The sequence below is a fragment of the Gallinula chloropus genome (genome assembly GCF_964237585.1).
Source record: "Gallinula chloropus genome assembly, chromosome: 1".
Lineage (NCBI taxonomy): Eukaryota > Metazoa > Chordata > Aves > Gruiformes > Rallidae > Gallinula > Gallinula chloropus.
Window position 1 is genome coordinate 92,414,403 of NC_140085.1, and position 21,673 is coordinate 92,436,075.

Consider the following 21,673-nt stretch of genomic DNA (forward strand, 5'->3'; position numbering starts at 1 on the left):
TGAGGTGTGGGAGGCAACTATACAATTTGATGTATGTTTAAACAGAGTAAGGCTATATCAAGGTGTTCAGTGCTTCCTGTATTGCATGTCATGGGATAGTTTAGAAAGAATTAACACTATTTCAATACAAAGTTGGCAGAAAAACCATGAAAGAAGGGCTTTAAGAAGAACAAAAAAACAAAACAAAAAAAAAAAAAAGTGAAAAAATTGTCTCTGTTTCCAGACTGTAGAACAGACACAGGACTTGTTCTTAACTGCTGGATGGTCCTTCCGACAGACCTGTGCTCTGGTCCTGACACGTACGTATGCACTTAAAATATACATTGCTGAAACTTCTTCTAGGGCAATGTTAAGCTAAAGAGGTGGGTGATCCAAAGAAAATTTGCTTGCTGTCCAAAATGCCTGTTGTTCTCTCACTTCAAATATTGACATTTGTCTGGGTGCTTCTCGTTGTTTAGGTTGTCCACAGACCAATGTAACTGAGGCCAGCTTGCCAAGAAATAGGACTTGTCTCAGTAGGAAATTTCATAATCATTACCACTCTTCAGTGCACTTTCTGTCTCATTTCATTTATTTATTGCAATCAATCAATGTAACTTACAAATTGATGAAGCTTGTTACCTGAATGTCACCATGCCACACTGTTCTGCCTTCACAGTCATGTTAAGTGCATCATTTTTTCTACATTTGTTTTCACTTCATGTTTTGGTATGCATTACTATATCAATATTGTTCAAAGGTCTGTTCACTGGTATGTTACTTGAGGGTTTTTATTCACCGCTACATGCTTGGTGTGAGAGAAAGCCATTAAAAGAAAAGTGTCACAAATAATTACAGATCTATAGTCAGACAGAAAGAAGTTTTCATTCTAGAAAAATGTTTATTTCAGTCTAGTTTTCACTCTTGGAAAGGCTGAAAGGTCTTAGGAGAAGGTAAATTCTCATAAAGGCAACGAAGCTGGTAAAGGGTTTGGAGCACAAGTCAGTGCTGATGAGGCCCCACCTTGAATACTGTGTTCAGTTTTGGGCCCCTCATTACAGAAAAGACATTGAGGCGCTGGACCGTGTCCAGACAAGGGCAATGAGACTGGTGAGGGGAATGGAGAACAAATGTTTTGAGGAGTGGCTGAAGGAACTGGGGTTGTTTAGACTGCAGAAGAGGAAGCTGAGGGGAGGAGATCTTATTGGTCTCAACAACTACCTGGAAGGGAGGTTGTAGCCAGGTGGGAGTTGGTCTTTTCTCCCAAGTAACTAGCAATAGGATGAGAGAAAATGGTCTCAAATTGCATCAGGGGAGTTTAAAATTGGATATTAGGAAGAATATCTTCAATGAAGGAGTGATCAGGCATTGGAACAGGCTGCTCAGAGAGGTGGTGGAGTCACTGTCCCTGGAGGTGTTCAAAAATATGCGCAGATATGGCATTCCAGGGCATGATTTAGTTGACATGGTGGTACTGGACAGACAGTTGGACTTGATGATCTAGAGATTTTTTCCAACCTTAAAGATTCTATGAACAACTTGCTAATTTTAAAATGGGCCTTAATCTTTCCTTATTGTGTTGTAAATTTTGCTTTCTAATTACTCTGATTCATATAGTTATGTCATTTCAAGGGGCAGCTTAATGACAGAGGAGACTAGAGATAGCATGGGAATGTGATTTGATTCCAGAAAAAGAATTCACAGTGAAGGAGATCAAACACTTGAACAAGATGCCCAAAGAAATATTAAAATCTTCATCCTTGGAAATATTTTAGATTTGGCTGGATGTGGTCCTGAACAACCTGTTCTAACTTCAAAGACAGATCCGCTTTTAGTAGGGACTTGGACTAGATAACCTCCAGAGGTCCCTTCCAACCTAAATCATTCTCAGTCCTGAGAATATTCTGCTCTTTTGTCAATAGTTTGAGAAGCAAATGCTAATGTGCAAAGACTTATAAAATCTGATTTTTTTTTTAAGGATAATTTTCCCTCTGAACATCACTAACTGACACAAAATATTTCACCAAGATACCATAGACTGAATTCACTGTCATTTGTACAAGGGAGGTCACTGCTGTCTCTCCCTGGCCAGCAGGCCTAACTCCTTTTCCTTCTTGATGAGAAGAAAGCATTGGCCTCCACCTTCCACTGTATTTTTTGCTGGCACTTTTCCAATCAAAATAGCATAGATGACCATACTAATGAATGGTTCATTCCACCTCCCAACAGTGGGAGAATCTTCCCTACTACACGCCAATAGTGCTTTTCCTTGTCTTGTTTTAAATCTCTCAAGTGGCAGGGTTTCCACTGTTGCATTTGTCAATCTAATTGTTAAACAACAGAGGGCTCAATCTCACGACGTTCCCCAATCCCAACCTAAGTTTTATCTTTTCCTGTTAATTTCGATTCTGTCTCACATATTGTATTAATGCACCCATCTTAGTCCTTGGGTTTAAATATTTCAGCTGCATGTAAATTGCATGCTGAATGGTGGTTTATCTCATTCCTTTAGTAGTTTATACGTTATCACCTTCATTTTTCTCCGGGTATTGCTCTTCCCAACCATTTGTGCTTCTTTGAAGTCTTGCCGTCTTTTTGATCACTGGGCATGTGAAGCTAAGCAGCGCCTTCAAAGCCCACATATACCTGAGCCAAGAAGAATTTAGGTTATTTTTCCCTTGCTCTGTGATGAGGTACCTCTGCAAAAACAGGACAGAAGTGCGTTTAACTTTCCTTTCCTGAATTTATATTACAGTGCAGCTGTAGAAATTTATCATCCACTGTCCCCATCAGGGCTGCTTCAGCACTGTTGCCTCCCCATGGAATAGTCCCACCGTTTAGGTGTGCTCTGGGATGTCAGACATGATTTTTTAAGACTGTTAAAATTGCTGGGTTCATATTTCTCATTGGAAAAACAGAGGTGGAGGATAAATGTAGTGAAATGCTCTATATGCACTGAAACCAGCCAAGCCATGGGATCTGGCTCCAGCACAGCCTTCCTTTCAGCATGTTTAAAATATTAATAGATGCTACCTACATGCCATACACCCATATGAAAGCACAAACTATGAAGAGGTTTTCATGCAGCTCTTAACTCATATCATGTGTTGTAGAAAGGTCATCTGATGGACATGGGACCAAGTGAAAAATGCTTCAAGCATGTGAAGCAAAAAAAAAAAAAAAAAGCTGAGAAAGGGAGCAAAGAACCAGCTCAGTGCAAGAAGGGGGAGGAAGGAGCAGGCCAAGGAAATGGTAATTCCCCGATGTAAATACCCTATATAACTCTCCCACTCAAAGTTCCCATTATAAAATAACTGCTATCCAAATTCCCATTCCCTTTCCTCCTGCCAATCTCCACTCCACCTGACTCGAACCCCGAAGAGGCCTGCTGAGTGTGTGCCTCTGAGTGTGCACATAAGGATCGCTCGTACCTGCTTACCTTTCGATACGTTCTTCATGCAACACTACGAGGAACGTGTTTCTGATTAGCTCGAAGAAGCAGCACATGTTCTGTTTCATGTTGAACCTCCCTTGAGGGAAAAGCAAACAAATGTGTTTGCGTCGCGAGAAGAAGATTTCACCGCTTCAAAGTAGTCTGATGGGTCTCTAAACTCAAAACAGAAACATGGGATGTTTGCCCACTGGTGCGAAGATGTGAGTCCCAGTCACCAGAGGGGGAAGCTGATGTGGCAACAAAGTTCTCCCTTCACCCTGTCAGGAAAAAACCAGGGGCCCTGCGTTAACTGACAGCCCATCAGCCTGCGACAGTAACGCACCCAACGGGCAAAAGCATCTGTGCATCTGCGTTTCTGCATCAGCTGCGGTGAGGCACGCAGGCAGCCTTGCAAATAGATAAACATTCAGCTCACTCCCCAGGAGATGCTGCCACACAAAATCTGACCTGAGAGACACTGAACCCAGTGTACATTATTTGGAGACCCATCCTATATCTGCCTCTGTTTATCATGAAAGTTGACTGTAGAATCTATTAGATAAAACAGTCCTTATTAAGCCTCTAAATAATAGCTGTGCTGCAGTAATAAGCCAGTCACATCTGTCAAAAGCTTGGGAAAAGCTGTACTTGGTTCAAAACAGTACTTTCTTGTCCAATTTTTTAACAGAGACCAGCTTCTAAATATGATATCTTTTTGTTAGTGTTTCTGGAAGTCAACCTTTCTGCCTGTTTTTCTTTGGCATCTGCTATTCCAGCAAAGAATGATCTTAATAATTTTATGTAGAGTTGGTTAGTTTTCATCTCACAGTTACTAGAAAAGCAATACTTACGAATTGGTTAGTGTTTCCAATATATTCCACTTTGCATCTCCAAAGTTAAAGCAATAACACAAGGGTTTTTTGGTTTTTTGCTTTTTAAACTTGGGCACAATTTAGGAACAACAGTAACTTTCACTTTAGTCTGCCTCTGAGCTCTGTCCTGCCACGTGTTTTCCAGCAAGGTTTGCGCTGGCTTCTCTGCTTCTCCTTCGTGCGGAGCGATAGCAAAATGGCTCCCTCTCAGCGGGCAAAACGGTTACGGCCTTTTTCCTCTGTCTGGCATCTGCTCACAAATTAAAAGCCCATTAAATTGAGGGACAGGTATTATAGAGATACACCAGGGCTCTAAACCAGGCTGCTGGACTCGGCAACAGAAAATGCACTAAGCCAAATTTTTAGAAAACCTTCTGCTGGTGCTGCATCACTGTTTGGGAGGAGGGCAGAGCACCACTACATACTCTAAATGAACCTGAGTTTCAGGTGATACAGATTCTGACAAGGGATCCCCTTTAAAAATATATCCAAGTAGGAAATTGTCTTCAAGAGATTTTTTTTTTTTTTTTTGACAGCCACTGTTTTTCTCTCTTTTGTCTGTACCTGTTGATAATTACCAGCGTGTTCCACCAGCACTTTTCTTCGGCTGTGTAATTTCCACACATAATAGCTAAACAATATCGAGTGAAAAGATGCTGATGTATTAACAGGACCTTAAAACAATGTTTCCCTCTTTATATCTAATACCTCTGTGATGCAGGGGTAAGCATCCTAGCTACTGCCACAGATACGAATGGGCGTGTATTTTATTTGTGAATCTATAATCTGAAAATACTAATTGGATTTTGTTAAGGAGTTATTTTTAATTCCTTGAGAAACCTTTTGGCAAAAAGATAATCCATCATGATGGGCACGCAAGAGGTCAGGGTCAGGGTCTGGATCAGTGAGGTCCAGGGGCAGGTGCAGCCATAGCTCAGGCTGGGGGCCAAGCAGAGGCTCCATTTGGAGCAGCTCCCACAGGGAGGGGGGTCAGCCCTGGCTGAGTTCTCCTGATGACTACCAAAGGGAGGGTTTAGCCCTCAGCTAAGTGACCTTTAAGTGAGCCCAAAGTGGCAGCAGCCAAACCTACAGGACAAAGGATGATGTCACAGTGCTTATGCTCTTTAGTAAATATTTAAAACCAATGTTTTCAGAAAGCACAAAGATGTCTGTTTATAGTGGAGACTGGTTTATAATAATAATAATAGTAATAGAACATGTAAGGCCAGGTAGCCACCTTGATGGCTTGTTTTTTTTTTTTTTCCCAAGGGGTACAAAAGACTTCCAGTTGGCTGCAGTACTTCTCCATGCACTAGCAAAGAGACATAACACACGGGGACTGTGACATCCTAACGATAGCTAATACTCTGTTTGCAGTAGATCTTTTTAAATAAAAAGTATCTGAGGGGTCAGAGAGAGAGGATGACAGGGGCTGAATGATGTGGTCAGGCTAAAAGTATAGAAACTGTTCAGAGTGACTACAAGGAAGACACTAAGATTCTACTTAACCTTCTCAGTGTAGCTCATTGGATACAGCAGACCCTTTTCCCCTCTCAGTCTCTAGACTGAATTCCAAATTAGAGCTTTTCTTAGATAAAACCAGCAAGATCAGTAGTAGAAATTTTATGTCCCTTACAAAAGATGTTAGGAAATCAACTGATGTTCAGCTGGACTCTGAAGCTGAAAAGCCCCACCCTGTTCTTCATAATTTCTTCAGTGGAACAGAAAGGACAACCATCAATCTGTGTAGCCATGAAACAGGTATCTCACACACAGATACTGAACTTGAAAGGACATTGATCATTTTGTGACTTTAGCAGCTTAGTGCTTGTTGCAGCACCTGGCTCTTTGCTGTGTTGAACATCTACCATTGCAATTGCCTCAAATACTTTGTGGTCAGGCCCAAAAATAAAACAGAAACTCAACTGCGCTGTCCCAGTCATCCTCTCTTCTGTCCTTAGAAAGGAGCTCAATCTTTCTCAAATTATGTTTTCTCCCTGTTCAAAACTCTTCTGTTGTGAACTCAGCTAGTTTAGAATTGTGTCTTCCGCCCCGCTACGGCCTGTTAGGCACAGTCTGGCTATAGCATGGAGAGAAAAATCTGACTTTCTGGAACAGCAAATGTAATCTTTTCTCACCCGATCCCATGTATATTTTAGCAAATGGGAAGGGGAGGGAGAGGGGAAAGAAAGAAAACTGTTTATTCAGGCTTCTGCATTGTGTTATAACTGGGGGGCCTGGAAAGCTCAGCTCCTGAGGAGTTTGCCAGAAGTATCCTTAAAGAAAACAATGATAGAACTAATTTTGTTGCATTGTTCTAAAAATAAAGAGCCTCTGTGTTGCAGTAACATGGCATCGCTATAGACCTGAAGGTAATATTAGTGACAGTAATAAAATCTAGTTTTTGTTTGGCAGTTTTTCTGACTTGGTCTCTAAGTGCTTCACAAACCAAGTCTCTTCTCTCCATTTTGCAGATGGAATAACAGATACTGACTGCAATCTACCTGCAAACGATTATTCTGTAGACTAGCTCTAGAGCTGGGGTCAGAATTTGAGACTTGTGGGCACTACCCTTTACACAGAGTAGGAAGCCATGCTGCCCCTGCAAGGGAACTGGTATCACCATGTAAGAGCACCAAATGACAGGAGTGGTTTCTTTGAGGTGAGTTTTGGAGATGAGCTCTGATCTCCCTCCCTCCAGCAATAGTTATACTATGGGAGTCAGGGGAGCTGAGCTGTAGATTTTGAGGTTTTTAGAAAACCCTAACTTTGTGTAGCAGCACCTATTATGAGGGTACCTGTTTGCCTTATTCACCATGAGTAAGCCCTGCATGGTTACATCTCTGCAGCCAAAAGCCTCTTCTAAACTCCACTTTGGGATGGAAGAGTTGCACTGTGGGCTGTTGGTCTCCACACTTAGAGATAATGCACCAAACCTAGTGTGGCAGCAACTTATGGCTTGCTTACAGAGCTATATTTTTCTTGTGCAAATAATCAGTCAAGATTTCTTTCTGGTTGTTGTCCTGCTTCCAGAAAGGCAGATGGTTAGCTTCACAGAGCCTTGGGATTTCCTCCTGGCTGCAAAGTAGCCGGAATCGTCACTAATACGGGATGTCCAGAGCACAAGTGGAGTACCAACTAGCAGATTTTGAAATGCTGGAGAGAGGAAGACCTTTGAATCTCTTAAATGTCTTATCTCCCACTGACAATGTCTAATACATCCTTTCCTCTCCTTCCTAAAATGAAGACCCTACAGCAGCCTTTGCACCCGCTTGCAATAGGGATAGCAAAAGCATTCAGTGCAAAATCATTCTCACTTGTAAGAAACTGCCTCTCTTCTCTTCACTGTAATTTGGAAAGCTGCAGCTGCCTTTTCCCTCTTAAAGGGGATGATAATTTTTAAATTACCTATCCTGACATTTTGTATTTTGGGGCTAATTTTGTATGGAAAGATGAATGGCTGTATCAGATTGGATTGAGTTGAACGCTATCTAGTCTAGGATACTGCAAGTAAACATGGGCTAAAACCAGATACTTTGAGAAGAGCATCAGAAAGGGACAACTTCACACTAACACATTGCCAGCAGAGTCATGTTTTCTGTCAATCTGCAGTTCAGAAGCAGAGATGACACCGTGTTTAAGTTCTCTTTGGAAAAAGGGAGTGTCGGTTGAGGAAGCATTGGGTCTAGGTCAAGTGCAGTCACATGATATTTTTCTAATGCCATATTGCTTTCTGTTCAATTTACATATTTTTTTCCCCAGTTCACATAACTTTGTGAATTATTTTTCAAAAAGCACATTCTTGCTACTTGGCCACAGCAGAGAAATTTTCTTCCAGCATGTAGAATTTGTCTGATCTGATGTCACCTAATTTAGAAGTGTTTTCCTGTTTGACAGATATCTACCTACTAGCACTGTTTCCAAAGGATGCCAAAATCATATTCTGTGTGTTTCTTGCTTAAATCATTATCAGACATCTCTTGAAAAGGACAAATCTTAATGGGAAACAAAAATCTTTCCTTATTAGAAGCTCTACATTCAGTACATTCAGGAGTTTTTCAGGACACTTGGATGTTTTGCCAATTATGTACTATAATCTGGAATACTACAGGGGCTTCTCCCTTTATTTCCTTCATAACAAGACCTGCAACTACTTCTCCAAGTTGCTGAACAATTAATCCACTAAAATTGGGCAGTATGTTAATGATGTGCTATACAATTAGCTTCCTGACTTACCTGACCAAAACTAGAGTCTAGTGGTACCATGTCCCCTGTCTAAGCAATCTCATTAGACTAGTGGCATTCCTTGAAGGAAAATCTCCATTCGGCTTATGTCTGTAGGAGTGATGTGTATTGCAAGCTTAGTGTTAAGGAGGAAGTGGAACTGTATTTACACTACAGAAGCTACAATTCCGATTCACAGCAAGTTAATTTATTGTCCCTTTGGGTAATTGCACTCACACACTGTTATGCTTGAGTCTTCTCTTACAGGCTAATATATCAGTATCCATCATTACTTACATAGTACCAAGATTTAAAATTCCCCAGGTACTAAAGTGAACAACAGAATCTGTATGTTTTGAATGATGAAAGTCTAAAGGAAACATGTGACAAGACACTGGAGGGAGACTTGGCATCAGGAATATGTGGGGAGCTTCTCTAGAACATGAATGAAGAGTAGCTTTGAAGAAGATAGTTTTCAAGGTCATATGAGTGTGTATTTTGCAGAGTCTCAGAAAGCAATTATTGCTGGGAATTATACAAGAGATTAGGATTGCTCTAAGAGACGTTGTGCTGCAGCATACATACCTAAATGAGAAAATGTTGTTTTCATTAATGCTAAAGGAGCACTATGTTCTAATGTGTGTACAGAAAGGTTGTATCCCATTTCTGCTATTGCTGTCCTAACCTAACTGAATTCACCAAGGGACTAAGGTGTAAAATAAGTTGGTTCCATCTAACCAATGGCAACCCCACTGTTCCGCTGCCACTGCAGACTTTATCTGAGGCTTTGGTCCATATATAAAATGCACTTGTATCTTTCTTGTCGTTTTGCTACATGAAAAATCTCCCCTATGTCCACTCAGTGAAAGGCGTTTGCAGTGCAATTCGAGTTCTCACGTATTTCTTTGTTGCATTTCCCGAGACATGTGGTGCAGGAGGCGAGAAGTGAAAATGTCTGAGTTCACAGAATCACAGAATTGTAGGGGTTGGAAGGCACCTCAGAGATTATCGGGTCCAGCCCGCCTACCAAAGCAGCTTCCCTGGGTCAGGTCACACAGGGAGGCCTCCAGACGGGTCTTGAATATCTCCAGAGAAGGAGACTCCACAACCCCCCGGGCAGCCTGTGCCAGGGCTCTGTCACCCTCACTGTGAAAAGATTCTTCTGCATATTGGTGTGGAACCTTCTGTGCTCTAACTTGAGGCCATTGTCCCTTGCCCTGTCCCCACAGACCACTGAAAAGAGGCTGGCCATTTCCCCCTGTGCCCCACACTTCAGATATTTCTAAACATTAATCAGATCTCCACTCAGTCTTCTTTTCTCAAGGCTGAACAGCCCCAGCTCACTCAGCCTTTCCTCATAGGGGAGATGCTCCAGTTCTTTAATCATCTTTGTGGCCCTCCATTGCACTCTCTCCAGGAGATCCCTGCCTTTTTTAGACCAGGGTGCCCAGAACATGGCGTAACACCTCAAGGCAACTACGGGAGCCAAAACATCCTCTGGTATTAACAAGAGGGTTTGTATTTATGGTGCTCTATACAACCGTGCTGCTGCTTAGCAGCATGGTGAAAGTAAATATAGTGGGACCACTATGTACAGACATGACAAATCTCATGCTGGTAGGAGACTGAGACACTTGTTTCATCTTCCCTAAGCCCTGCTCCTATCACATGTCCCAGCACCAGCAGTGATACTGCAGCATATGGGCACACAGAATAACTTGGGAGGAACAGCAAGAGGTCAAGGCAAGGCTACTTCTGGTACTTTTATTTTGACAGTGACTTCAAATTTCTCCTGTTTTGCTCTAGGATTCACCACTAGGAAGAGTAAAGTCCCTTCCCAGGACACCCAGGGTCTTCTCTAACGTTCCTTCATTTGCCTGCTTTAGAGGATGTAATTTTCCCTGCCACAGGGATCCTTCAGGCTACCCGTCTGTTTGACTCCATATGAAGGACTTAGAGACTTCCTGCTGCTACAGCTCAGGAAGACTAATGCCCTCCTGACAACTGCAAATGTTAAAAACACAAATACAATTATTCTTTCGGTCCTCATTTGGGTGCTTTGATTTTAAAAAATGTTATTTACATAGCTGCCTTTTTAATATTACTCATTACTTTCCTGGCTGCTTTGCACATTGTTTTCCTTTTCACTTAAGATGTATTGCTTAGAGTGGGAGAAGTTGTGTGGCCAACAGTTTGAGAACAAAGCCAGATGGCAGGATTCCCCACATCCAGTTTCCAGTTTGCCACCGATGCGATGTGTGGCCTTAGGCACACTGTCTTGTAGCGCTGCGTGTCAGCTCCCCAACGCATTTGCAAAGGGAGTAGAAACAATAAGATCTACCCACAGGTTGATATTCTGAGCATGCCTCAGAGGCTGTGCTGAGCACACGGTGCCTGGTGCCTTGCAGTATCTCAGTGCTTTTGACAGTGGCAGTAAGAGAAAGTGGGACCCTGACCTCCCACATCACCACCTTACTGGGACAGCTGTGTTTGCGCTCCAGCAGACCCATCCGCCTCTGTGCAGTCAGTGGGTTTAATCTGAAACCAGAGTGTGGAAAAGGGGATGGATGCAAGAAGAAAGTGGAGTAATTAGGGGGCAGTGAGAATGCTGGCCGGCTTCTCACTGGCATCATTCTCCCCAGAGGAAATCAAACACACATGCGTTTTACAGACACTGCCCTCTTAGGTTAAACACCTCCTGTGGTAGGTAAGCTTGATTGTCACCGTTGTTGGATACCTGTGCTTAGGCTTCACATATTTTTTTCCAGTGGAATAATTCTGTGAGTGTAATATTGGAAATGTCTTTTATTTTTCTTGGAAGATTTTTTTTTTGTTTGTTTTTTTCATAACAAAACTATAATTTTTTTAATGCAACATAACCAGAAGCCAGATGGGTTTATACAGTCCTGCTGAATTTTTTTTGCACTGAAGTTGCCTTCAAGTGTAGAGTGTGATGGGAACCTGGTCCATTTTTGGCAAGTTCTGCCAAACAAGTATCTTCTGCTGGAGCACAGCAGGTTTTTAACCCAAAGCACAATATTTTCCATTGTGTATTATCCCAAAGTTCAAGTGACTCACAGAAACGAGTAGGTCATTTTTGCACATAGACAACTGGTATGCGAAGATGATTACAACGCTTTCTTTTTTATCTTCAATTTTAAAAAGTGTCTTTTTCCTTTTGGTTGCAAATCATTCCACAGCAGTCAGACCTGTATAGCTGATAACTAAAAGCCACTGAGTAAATTTAAGTGTCTCAGCACAAGGATGGCTCAAAGATAAGGTTTATGGCTGAATTGTTTTCCAAAAGAGCCAGCCAGCCATTCCCCAGAAGAATATACTGCAGTCTATGAAGTTTTATTAAAACATGTGACCTGCTGAAAAATGGCAATCTGCCATTTCTACTTGAAACTAAAGAAGGTATGAGCATCTGTAGGTGAATCTTTTTAAGGAGAGTTTCCTTCAAACACAATTATCAGAAAAACAGTTTAAGAAACATTCTGTGCTGTTACATATTATTAATGCAGAGCAATGGGTTATGATTAGTTTCATTAAACACTGATCAGAAGGATGAGCCTGGGCAGCCAGGGTATTCTCTGTCATAGCTTTCCTATGGTCTGTTTGCTCAGGTGTAGGAAAGGCAGTGCTGGTGTTTCAAAATCACAATCCTCTGTTTTAGAGAGAACCAAAAAAACAATAGTTACATCAGCTCCCTCTGCTCACATTGCTTGTTCTCCTGTAGAAGCACCTGTATTTAAAATCCACTCTGTGTCTCATCCCCACAGTGAAACCAAGAGAACTATTATTGGCAACATTTTCAAGTCTTAGATGCCTAGATGTAAGCATCTAAATATGTGGCTTGATTTTTGAAGTACTGAACATGCACACATGCACACTGACATATACACACATTTTATTGAAATCAGCTGGAGAAGCTGGGTCATCAGCATTTTTTTAAATCAAGCCACTTATTTAACGACTGCCTAAATATGGATTTATGAGCGTAACTTCAGGCACACACAAGCCTAGTTGTAGGCTCTCACAGATACTACTATATTGTCCCAGCACTCTGTGTCCTACACACTTGAGACTAATTTTTAAGTCCCATTCCACACCCACACTTCTTAAAATTAGGCTGGATGAAAATAAAATTGTTTGGGAGAATTATTTCCAAAAATAAATACCACGGATTATTATTATTTTAATTCTTTAATTCTAGGAAGGAAAGATTATTAACCTTCTTCTGCAGTAACTGGATCCGAAATATTGTAGCCCTACGCTTAGCTCATGAGAATTAGAAAATCAGACTAATTTACTGCCCATAGCTCTTTTCCTTCTTCTAAATGTTACAGTGCTTACAGAAATCAGTGGGGCAGCTTGTGTTTATTGCTTACAAAGAGCAAGAAGATCCCCAGGTAGTCTTTGCTGTCCTGCTGCAATATTGTAATTACACACTGTTTTCTACTCCAGGTTTGCGACAAAGTTGTGACCTTACCCCAGAGGCATTAAAACGGAGTACTGAAACCTATTTTCCTGAAATTTTCCTGTGAAAACTGATGTTGATGAGGTGCAATAGGTTTCACAGGCAAGCTCCTCGAAATTTCCTTATTTGCTTTATCAAAGAGTTCAGGTTCTTTCAATTCCAATTTTATTTCTAAACATTTCCAGAAACATACATTTAATATAGAACTTACATGGATACTCATTTTTCTCCACTGCAGGATGGGTTTTCTTGCTATTATTTCTATTGTCTAGCTTTATCTTTCTCATCCTCTTCTGTAGCACCTAGTTTCCTAGGTGCTTCCCTGGATGTGCCTTACCAGCTCCATAAACAGAGTCACAGACAGAGTGGAGACAAGATTAGTAGCTACTCTAGTCTCAGGAAAGAAATAGCAGGAGAAACTAAAATTAGCTCTGAGAATAACAGAAATAGAGAAATAAGAGAGGAACCACTCCAAGTGAAGAGCGAGATGTTTGTGCCAAGACCACAAAGGAAAACTGGGAATTTTTTTTCTCCAGACACCCTGTAACAACAGCTTCAGTTGACAGTGGTGGGAGATTCCCAGTTCATGTAAACAGCAATAGCATCAGGACCCAACTCTCCAAACAAGTGTCACGACAGTATAAAGAAGAGCTTGTCACAAGTAGAGGAATTGTTCCTCTCTCACGATTCTTTAATAGTCGCCAAAAAAAAAGGTGAGAGAGGGCAAGCTGTAATATCCACTAAAGGGACTAGGGCACAGTCAGGTACAAGATTTTTAGCTGGCTGGCTAATAATGACTTTTTGCTTCTGGAGGTATAGATGCCCTGTGCTTTAGTTTCCTACTGTGATTCAGTTCCCTCTCTCTTGCCCACATCAGTTCATTCTCCATTCATGCCATTATACTGCTACTTCCTTACAGTTGTCCTGTCTTGTCCACAAGAATGCTGAGATAGAAAGTATGCCATCTGCTTAGCCCCTTGCTTAGAAAGCTAGAGGTCTTCAAGAGCGTAAGGTGGCCTGTACAGGGAGTATATTCCAGAGTGAAGAAGTGAACTAAGCAGGGTGGTGCTGATGGCACTCTAAAAAGAGTGCAAGAAACCAAGAGTGATACAGTCAGACAGAAGTATGGGTATGTGCAGAGTATGAAAGGCAAATAACTTTTGATATTTTTTTTTTCACTCATGCAAACAATTAATGTATTGGTGTAAGGTTACCTCCAGTACTTTCCATCACATAAACAGGCTGTCTCACAGTCTGGGAATGATCTGGGAATCATCTGAAAAGTAGATCATTTGAAATAATTGTGCCAATCCTGGACAGTGAAGCAATAAGAAAATTTAGCTTTGTGAGGAAGGGAAGGTTTTGAACTAGTCACACTATAAAAAGATATTAAACAATGACCAAAAAATACATAGGAATTGGAGACTGTGTCAGAAGATGAGATGTAAGAAAGGCCATTTGAGGTGAGAAACAAATCAACATGTTTCTAAGATTGGGAAGGGTACAATGAGCAAAGTACATTACTGTCTTAACCACAGCAGGATTTTCAGTCCTTGGCTACCTTCATCAACAAGGATCCCACTAAAATGAAAGGAAATTTCACCTCAGATCTTTTTGGCAGTGGGACACAGGCTATTCAGTCACAGGGACATGTGGGATACATGCAGTACCAAGTCATTTATGACATCAGTGGGACAGGGATTTTGTTGTGGTGTTCTTACTGATTATGCTCAAAATAAAAAATTACAAAATTGAATGCAGCATTTACTTAGAGACTAACACACACATGCACACAAGCAGGACTGTGTGAAGAGGTCCTGGACTGATATGTTATAACTCAGGACTTTGGGGACATGGTCGGTTACATGTTTCTGTGTTCACTATTGGGAGAAGTAGAATTGGTAATAGATGCCCCATTTATTGGCACACTAAGTTTGGTACAAACAGAGAGCAAAAAGGTACTCCTTCTCAAAAATTATTAAAGCTGCTTTTCTCCCTCCCTCCCTCCCTCCCTCCCTCCCTCCCTCCCTCCCTCCCTCCCTCCCTCCCTCCCTCCCTCCCTCCCTCCCTCCCTCCCTCCCTCCCTCCCTCCCTCCCTCCCTCCCTCCCTTCCTTCCTTCCTTCCTTCCTTCCTTCCTTCCTTCCTTCCTTCCTTCCTTCCTTCCTTCCTTCCTTCCTTCCTTCCTTCCTTCCTTCCTTCCTTCCTTCCTTCCTTCCTTCCTTCCTTCCTTCCTTCCTTCCTTCCTTCCTTCCTTCCTTCCTTCCTTCCTCTTGCTTCCTTTTTCTTTGTCCAGTTATAATATAGAAGTTTTTTGAACACATTTGAAGTTAGACAAGCTAAACTTGTTCCTTGCAGGCTTAGCGGTTTGTATTTTTTGAAGAGACCTTGGACAGAGCGTTAATGTAAATTGACCCTACCTCACTCCTCTCATACACTGGTGTGGTAAAAAAAAGATGCTTCTCGCTATCATAAAAAACTAGGCACATAAAACTATCTGCCTGTCCATGTACTCAAAAAAATATGTTCTGATTTCTCTCCTCATCTGATCTCCCCTGAGTCCGCAGCAACACACATCAGTGTTGTCATTTTTGCCCTGTTATTTTCTAACAAAGATGTTAATCAAAGTCTGGTCTTTAGAAGGATAGTATTGATTTCAATCCTGAATGCAGATATAGGTGAATTGAACTCATTTTTCTTACACATGTGAAGAAAATTAGAAACCTTTAAGTTAAACTATATCTAACTATAGACCAGGTACATCTGGATTGTTTTACTGAACCACCTCATGTAGATCATGCCAAAACTTCTGGATTAATTGTCATATGAATTTGGTTTCCCAAAAACAGCTGTTTACCTGAACTGCTGTTATCCAGAAGCCTTACCTCATACAGTGCTTGGTCCTTTTCAGAAGTCATTGAGAAGGGTACGAATCTGAAGTTTAGTTAGTTTCCAGAGCAGTGGCAACCAAAAAACCTCACATATTGCAAAGGGCATCAGATTCTCTGTCTTTACCAAATTCAGTCTGCTACCGTTCTCTTATTTTTTCAGCATCTCTAGGCTGATGTCATGTGAGATGGTGCAAGGAAAGGATTTTCTCTATTCCATATTGCATCATAGCATGGTAGAGTAGAGGTGAGATGTATTTAGGCTCCTTTTAAAATGGGACCTTCATCTGCCCTTAGGAATAATTTATTAAAGGGTTTTGCTTGATCTGTTTCCATAAAATTGAGTGCTTCAAGGCTACAATTCTTTCTGGGGGAAGAGTGACACCAATCTTCAGCATAGATATGCAGATTACATGCAGAAATCAGGGATGTTGTAAGCACATCAGCTGAAAATACATCTACGTGTCAGATGAAGAGGTCTCGCTCTGTGTCTGCTTTGTCAGTAAAAGAGTAGACAATATTATGGATACTATATGAAAATGTGAAGTTACTGACTGTGAAATGATGCTTAATGACTGTTTTAGAGGCCTCCAGGAAAGCATCGTGTTTCAGACTCAGGCTGCATATAAATTTGTTGCCAGATTTGTAAAACACACTGCTGATGGTGTTTTGTCAGCTGTGAATCCTGAGTCCTGTAGATGGGAATTATATCCTGGCCGCACTAAAGTTGGAGGTTGGGAGTTTGGGTCATTTGCTTAAAGACTGAGCCATAGCATTAGCAAATGATGACTTGCATGGGGTTTTGAGGTAACACAGAAGTAGTACTCACAACAGAAGTACAATTCTGTCCCAGCCCTGCTCCTTATTCAGCCTCTGCTGCAGGGCAACCTTATATAATCACAGAATCATATCATTGTCTTGATTGGAAGGGACCCTTTAGATCATCCAGTCCAATCATCACCCTAACCTGCCACCTGCTACTAAACCATGTCCTTCAGCACCTCATCTGTCTTTTAAATACTTTCAGAGATGGACACTGCATCACTTCCCTGGCCCGGCTGTTCCCATGCCTAACAACCGTCTCTGTGAAGAAGTTTTTCCTAATATCCAACCTAAATCTCCCCTGGTGCAACTTGATGCCATTTTTTCTTGTCCTATCACCTGCCACTGGGGAGAAAAGGTCAGCCCACACCTCTCCACAACCCCCTTTCAGGTAGTTGTAGAGAGCAATTAGGTCTCCCCACAACCTCTTCTCCAGGCTAAACAACCCCATTTCCCTCAGCTGCTTCTCGTAACATTTATTCTCCAGTCCCCTCACCAGTCTTGTTGCCCTTCTCTGGACACGCTCCAGCACCTCAGTGTCTTTTCTGTAGTGAGGCGCCCAAAACTGCACACAGTACTCATGGGGGGCCTCACCAGCACTAAGTCCTAGGGGACAATTACTTCCCTAGTCCCATTCACCACTCTAATACAGGCCAGGGTGCTGTTGGCCGTTTTGGCCGCCTAAGTACACTGCTGGCTCACATTCAGCCGGCTGTCAGTCAACAACACCAGGTCCTTCTCTTGCCAGGCAGCTTTCCAGACATACCCTACTCATACATCTTCCCGCACTTCCTCTCGTGGGAATTTTTGTGTGCTTTAAGGGTGTCAGGCAAAGGGCTCTGGAAGCCATTCTGCTGTGACATTGCATTGTTTTAGGAGAGTATGGCTGTGTAAGCACAAACAGAACTTGTCCTTATTTGCAGGTGATCAGGCCTACTAGATAAACTGCACTGGAGTTACACCACGCTCCAGTAAGGCCAGTGGAATTGCATCAGTGTAGCTGAGAAATGAATGTTCATTTATCATTCCAGCATGGGCTGTCTCCAGTCATTGTTTTCATCCTGCTGCCTCTGAGCACCAGCATTTTCTGCTTGGGAATGTTTGAATCCTTTGTTTTCCTCATCACCCAAACTGTATCCAATAGGCAACACATTTTCCCTTAGATATTTAATATTGATTAGGTAAGTGAATTTAAATTTTAGAACTATGGAAGTTTGGAAACATCTGCAGACATTGAATAAGGTCTGTTTTCTCTTCTACAGTCTGTGAACAGCTGGAATCCTCAGCCTGAAAAGCCTTCTTTGTTTCCCAGGTTTCCATTACACATTTTTGCACCACACATGCAAACTATCCAGGCCTGTGAAAGAGGGACAATTCTTTTTTTTGTGAAAGATGTTTGCCATTTTCCATTCTGTGCTCTTCAGACCTCTCCTTGTCCAGTAAATGTTAAGTTGTTAAAACATTCCTCTTTTTCCCACTGCAACTATATTTTTAGTACAGATACTGGGCCAAAGTTTGGTTTTGCACCAAATTTAATCCTGTCACACACAATTAACTTTGGCAGGGTTTCTCTAGATTCGGATTGCGGCATGAAACAAACTTGCTTGTTGCTAATCTCTCCCATGGAAGCTGTAGAACAAATAGGGCATGTATTAACCATAGTATCCACTAATGATTTTATCAGTAGCACCAGTTAAGAGTTGTACAATCATTTTTTTCCTCAGCTGTGTAACCACAAAGTATGATAGGTGATGATTTATCGACCTTACTCTGTAATCTTCAATTGAGCATGATTCTTGTCTTGATATGTGAATTCACTGATGTTCCTCTAATTTTCCATGAATGGGCCTATCAAAAACTGGTCTTTAACAGCATTCTGGACATGTTGTTAGTGTATTAAATTCAACTGTAATTCAAATGTTGCATAGACAATGTTTGCATTTGAGTATCCTTCAGTAGTCTGACTCTAAATCCTTGGAATAACAACACCACTGTCTGGTCAATGTCTGTCTTATTTTAGCCAATGAAACAGAATTCTTTTCAACTTGTAGTATGTGGTTAAGGAATCTTTGAGCATAGATAGAAATGTCTATGAGACTGCGTGATCCCTACTTGCTAGAATTATATGACAATGTTTTCAAACCTGGTATTAAATCAAAAGATTAAGTTACAATACGTATTGTCCTTGCAATTCTACACTCATAGAAAAAGAGGAGGACTGTAGAAGATTGTTTAGTCTACCCTTTACCAGGGGCAGGATGAACTACACTGTACTGTACTACACTGTACTTTTAGCTATTCCCAATGGAAAAAACCCAGCTTGATATTAAAAATGTTCCCTGAAAATTCTGTTGCTTTCTGTCCTGGTTGCAGCTGAGATAGAGTTAATTTTCTTCCTAGAAGCTGGTACAGTGCTGTGCTATGGATTTAGTATGGGAACAATGTTGACAACACACTGATGCTTTCAGTTGTTGCCGGATAGTTGGTAGTACCTACACTAAGTCAAGGACTTCTGAGGTTCTCAGGTCCTGCCTGGTGCAAGAGACACTGGGAGAGCACAACCAGGATAGCTGGCACAGACTGGCCAGAGGGATATTCCACATCATAGAGTTTCATGCTCCATATATAACTGTGGAGGCTAGCCAGGAGGCAGATCTGTTGCTCAGACTGGGTGTCAGATTGGTTTATTTTCCTTCTGGATGTGATGAACAACTGCATTTGTGCATCATTATTATTATTAATGTTACTACTGCTGCTATTATTGTTGTTGTTGTTGTTATTATTATTTTTTTATGCTATTAAACTATGGCAACTCACAAGGGGTTTTTTCCATTCTCCTCCCCATGCCCTTGAGGGAGGAGGAGTGATGGAGCAACTATGTGGTGCTCAGGTACCAGCTGGGGTTAAACCACGACACTTTTCCATGATGTGTGTTCCAGGCTGTAATAACCTATTGCTTTGAGCAGTTTTCCTGTGTCTTCTCTGAAACCCCCTTTCTTTCCTGCCATGGTGCACTGTAGAGAACAGCACATACATTTTCTCTTTGCAACATTTTCTGGCTTTTTGGTGATCGTACATTCAAAGCTTTTTTGAATAGACAGACAAAAGGACTCTGATTGTCAGGGTATTTTGACTGAAATGCAGAGCAGCCTGGATTCAGAGAACTGCCTTTTGGTGACTGTGTCCGATGATACCTGAAAAGGTCTGGAGCAAATACAAGCAAAGCATTTATCTGTGCCTTGATTTTCACCAGCCTTCTGCATGATTCAGGGAAGTTACCAGCTCTAGATTGACTAGAAGGAGGTTTTTTTAAGGATAGATGAGTTTGGATCACATACACAGAAAAGTGCAACACTGGTATTGAAAACCAACTTAAAATCATGCATCTGATTAACGGAGAGGAAGATCAAAAGCAGTCCTACAACTCGGATACTGATTAACTAAGCTGCCTCAATTTTTTTTTTTTTTTGAATGACACTACCAGAAGGAAAATGAGACTAGCAAACACTAATGGCCAAACTAGTTAAAAGACAAGATGTTTAGATGTTAAATGTGTTTCCTCTGAGGGCCCAGGGTTTTTGTCAATTTTTAGCAGAAACACGTTTCCACTAAACCCTCACCTTTCAGTCTGTGTTCACAATCCCCTAATGGACTTGACCAGTCATAGAGTAAGTTCAAGCATAGATTCTAAAAGCAAGGATGCTTCATTATTGTTAAGTGGATGTGATATATTAACATCACGTTTGCTCTGCCCTTTCAGGGGTATGAGATACCTTATTTCAAAGCAACCTTTTCAAAAAGACTCCTGAATTACATCAATTTAATTTCATGAAACTTCCTCCTCGTATTTCTAGGGTTTTTGTTCCCTCTACCTCTTTACATTGACTGCATTTTTCTTGGTCATGAACAGAAATGTGACATTTCTGGATTTTATTTTATTCTTGTCAAGACAAGAAGAGCACAGGAGCTCAAATAAATTATAACTCTGAATAATACTAGTTATAAAAGAACGCCAAAGCTTCTTGGCGACCACATTTGCGAGCCAGAGCCAGAGAACCAGAAACTAATGTCTAGTAAAACATGTCAGATTTGATTCTTGCTGCCAATGCCTGGCAAGAAAAATCTGCTCAATGAATAGTTTACCTCATATGACCCAGTTGGCACTCAGATTAAGCATGCCTAATCATCAGAAAGATAGTGCAGGTAAATTATAAGGAAAGCCTGTGGTACTTCCCATACATCCCGTGTCTTGCATACTGCTGTTCTCTGGATTTTAACACTAGGCATTTATCCATAACAGTACTGTTCAGGGGCTTATAGGAACCTCAGTCTGCTTAAAATAGTGAAATATTTGGGATCTGAATCATTGCTGGCACTGGATACTAGCCCAGAGGATTCAAGAGAGCTTCTGCTCTTCTTCACAGACACTCTATCTCCTCTACTTCATTTTCATGACAATGTGAAATTGTAAGTTCCTGTATTACTTCAAAAAGAATGAACTTTCTTTGGCTTCTCCACTTCCAAATGAGACACCTTTTTCATGGTTTTTTGGTGGTTTTTTTTTTAGTCTCCTGAAAGTGATTTACAGGCTCTTGAGAGAAGTTCTTTCTGTCTCCCCAAAGTCAGAGGTACCGAAGCAACAAAGTGGTTTAATATGTTGCTCCGATTGAGGCATGTATGTGTAAGAGTATTCCTCTAAGGAGAAAAGGCCAGGGAAGGATGTTCTTGTAAATACAAAGCTGATCATTCTCGTGTTGCATTTCAATGGATGCCTGCAAAGAAGATGTACTCTCTGCCTGGTAATTGTGCCCCCTGCTTCCAGAGGTGATACTGAATGTTGCCAGCCAAGGACCAGACTGTGGGACCTGCCTGGGACTGTCTGCTACTGGCCATGGAGAAGGTCAAGAGAAGAGGATCTGGGATAGTTTCCTGCCCTGCCACTGTTGCCACAGAAAAGGATTAGACAGAGATGGCAGT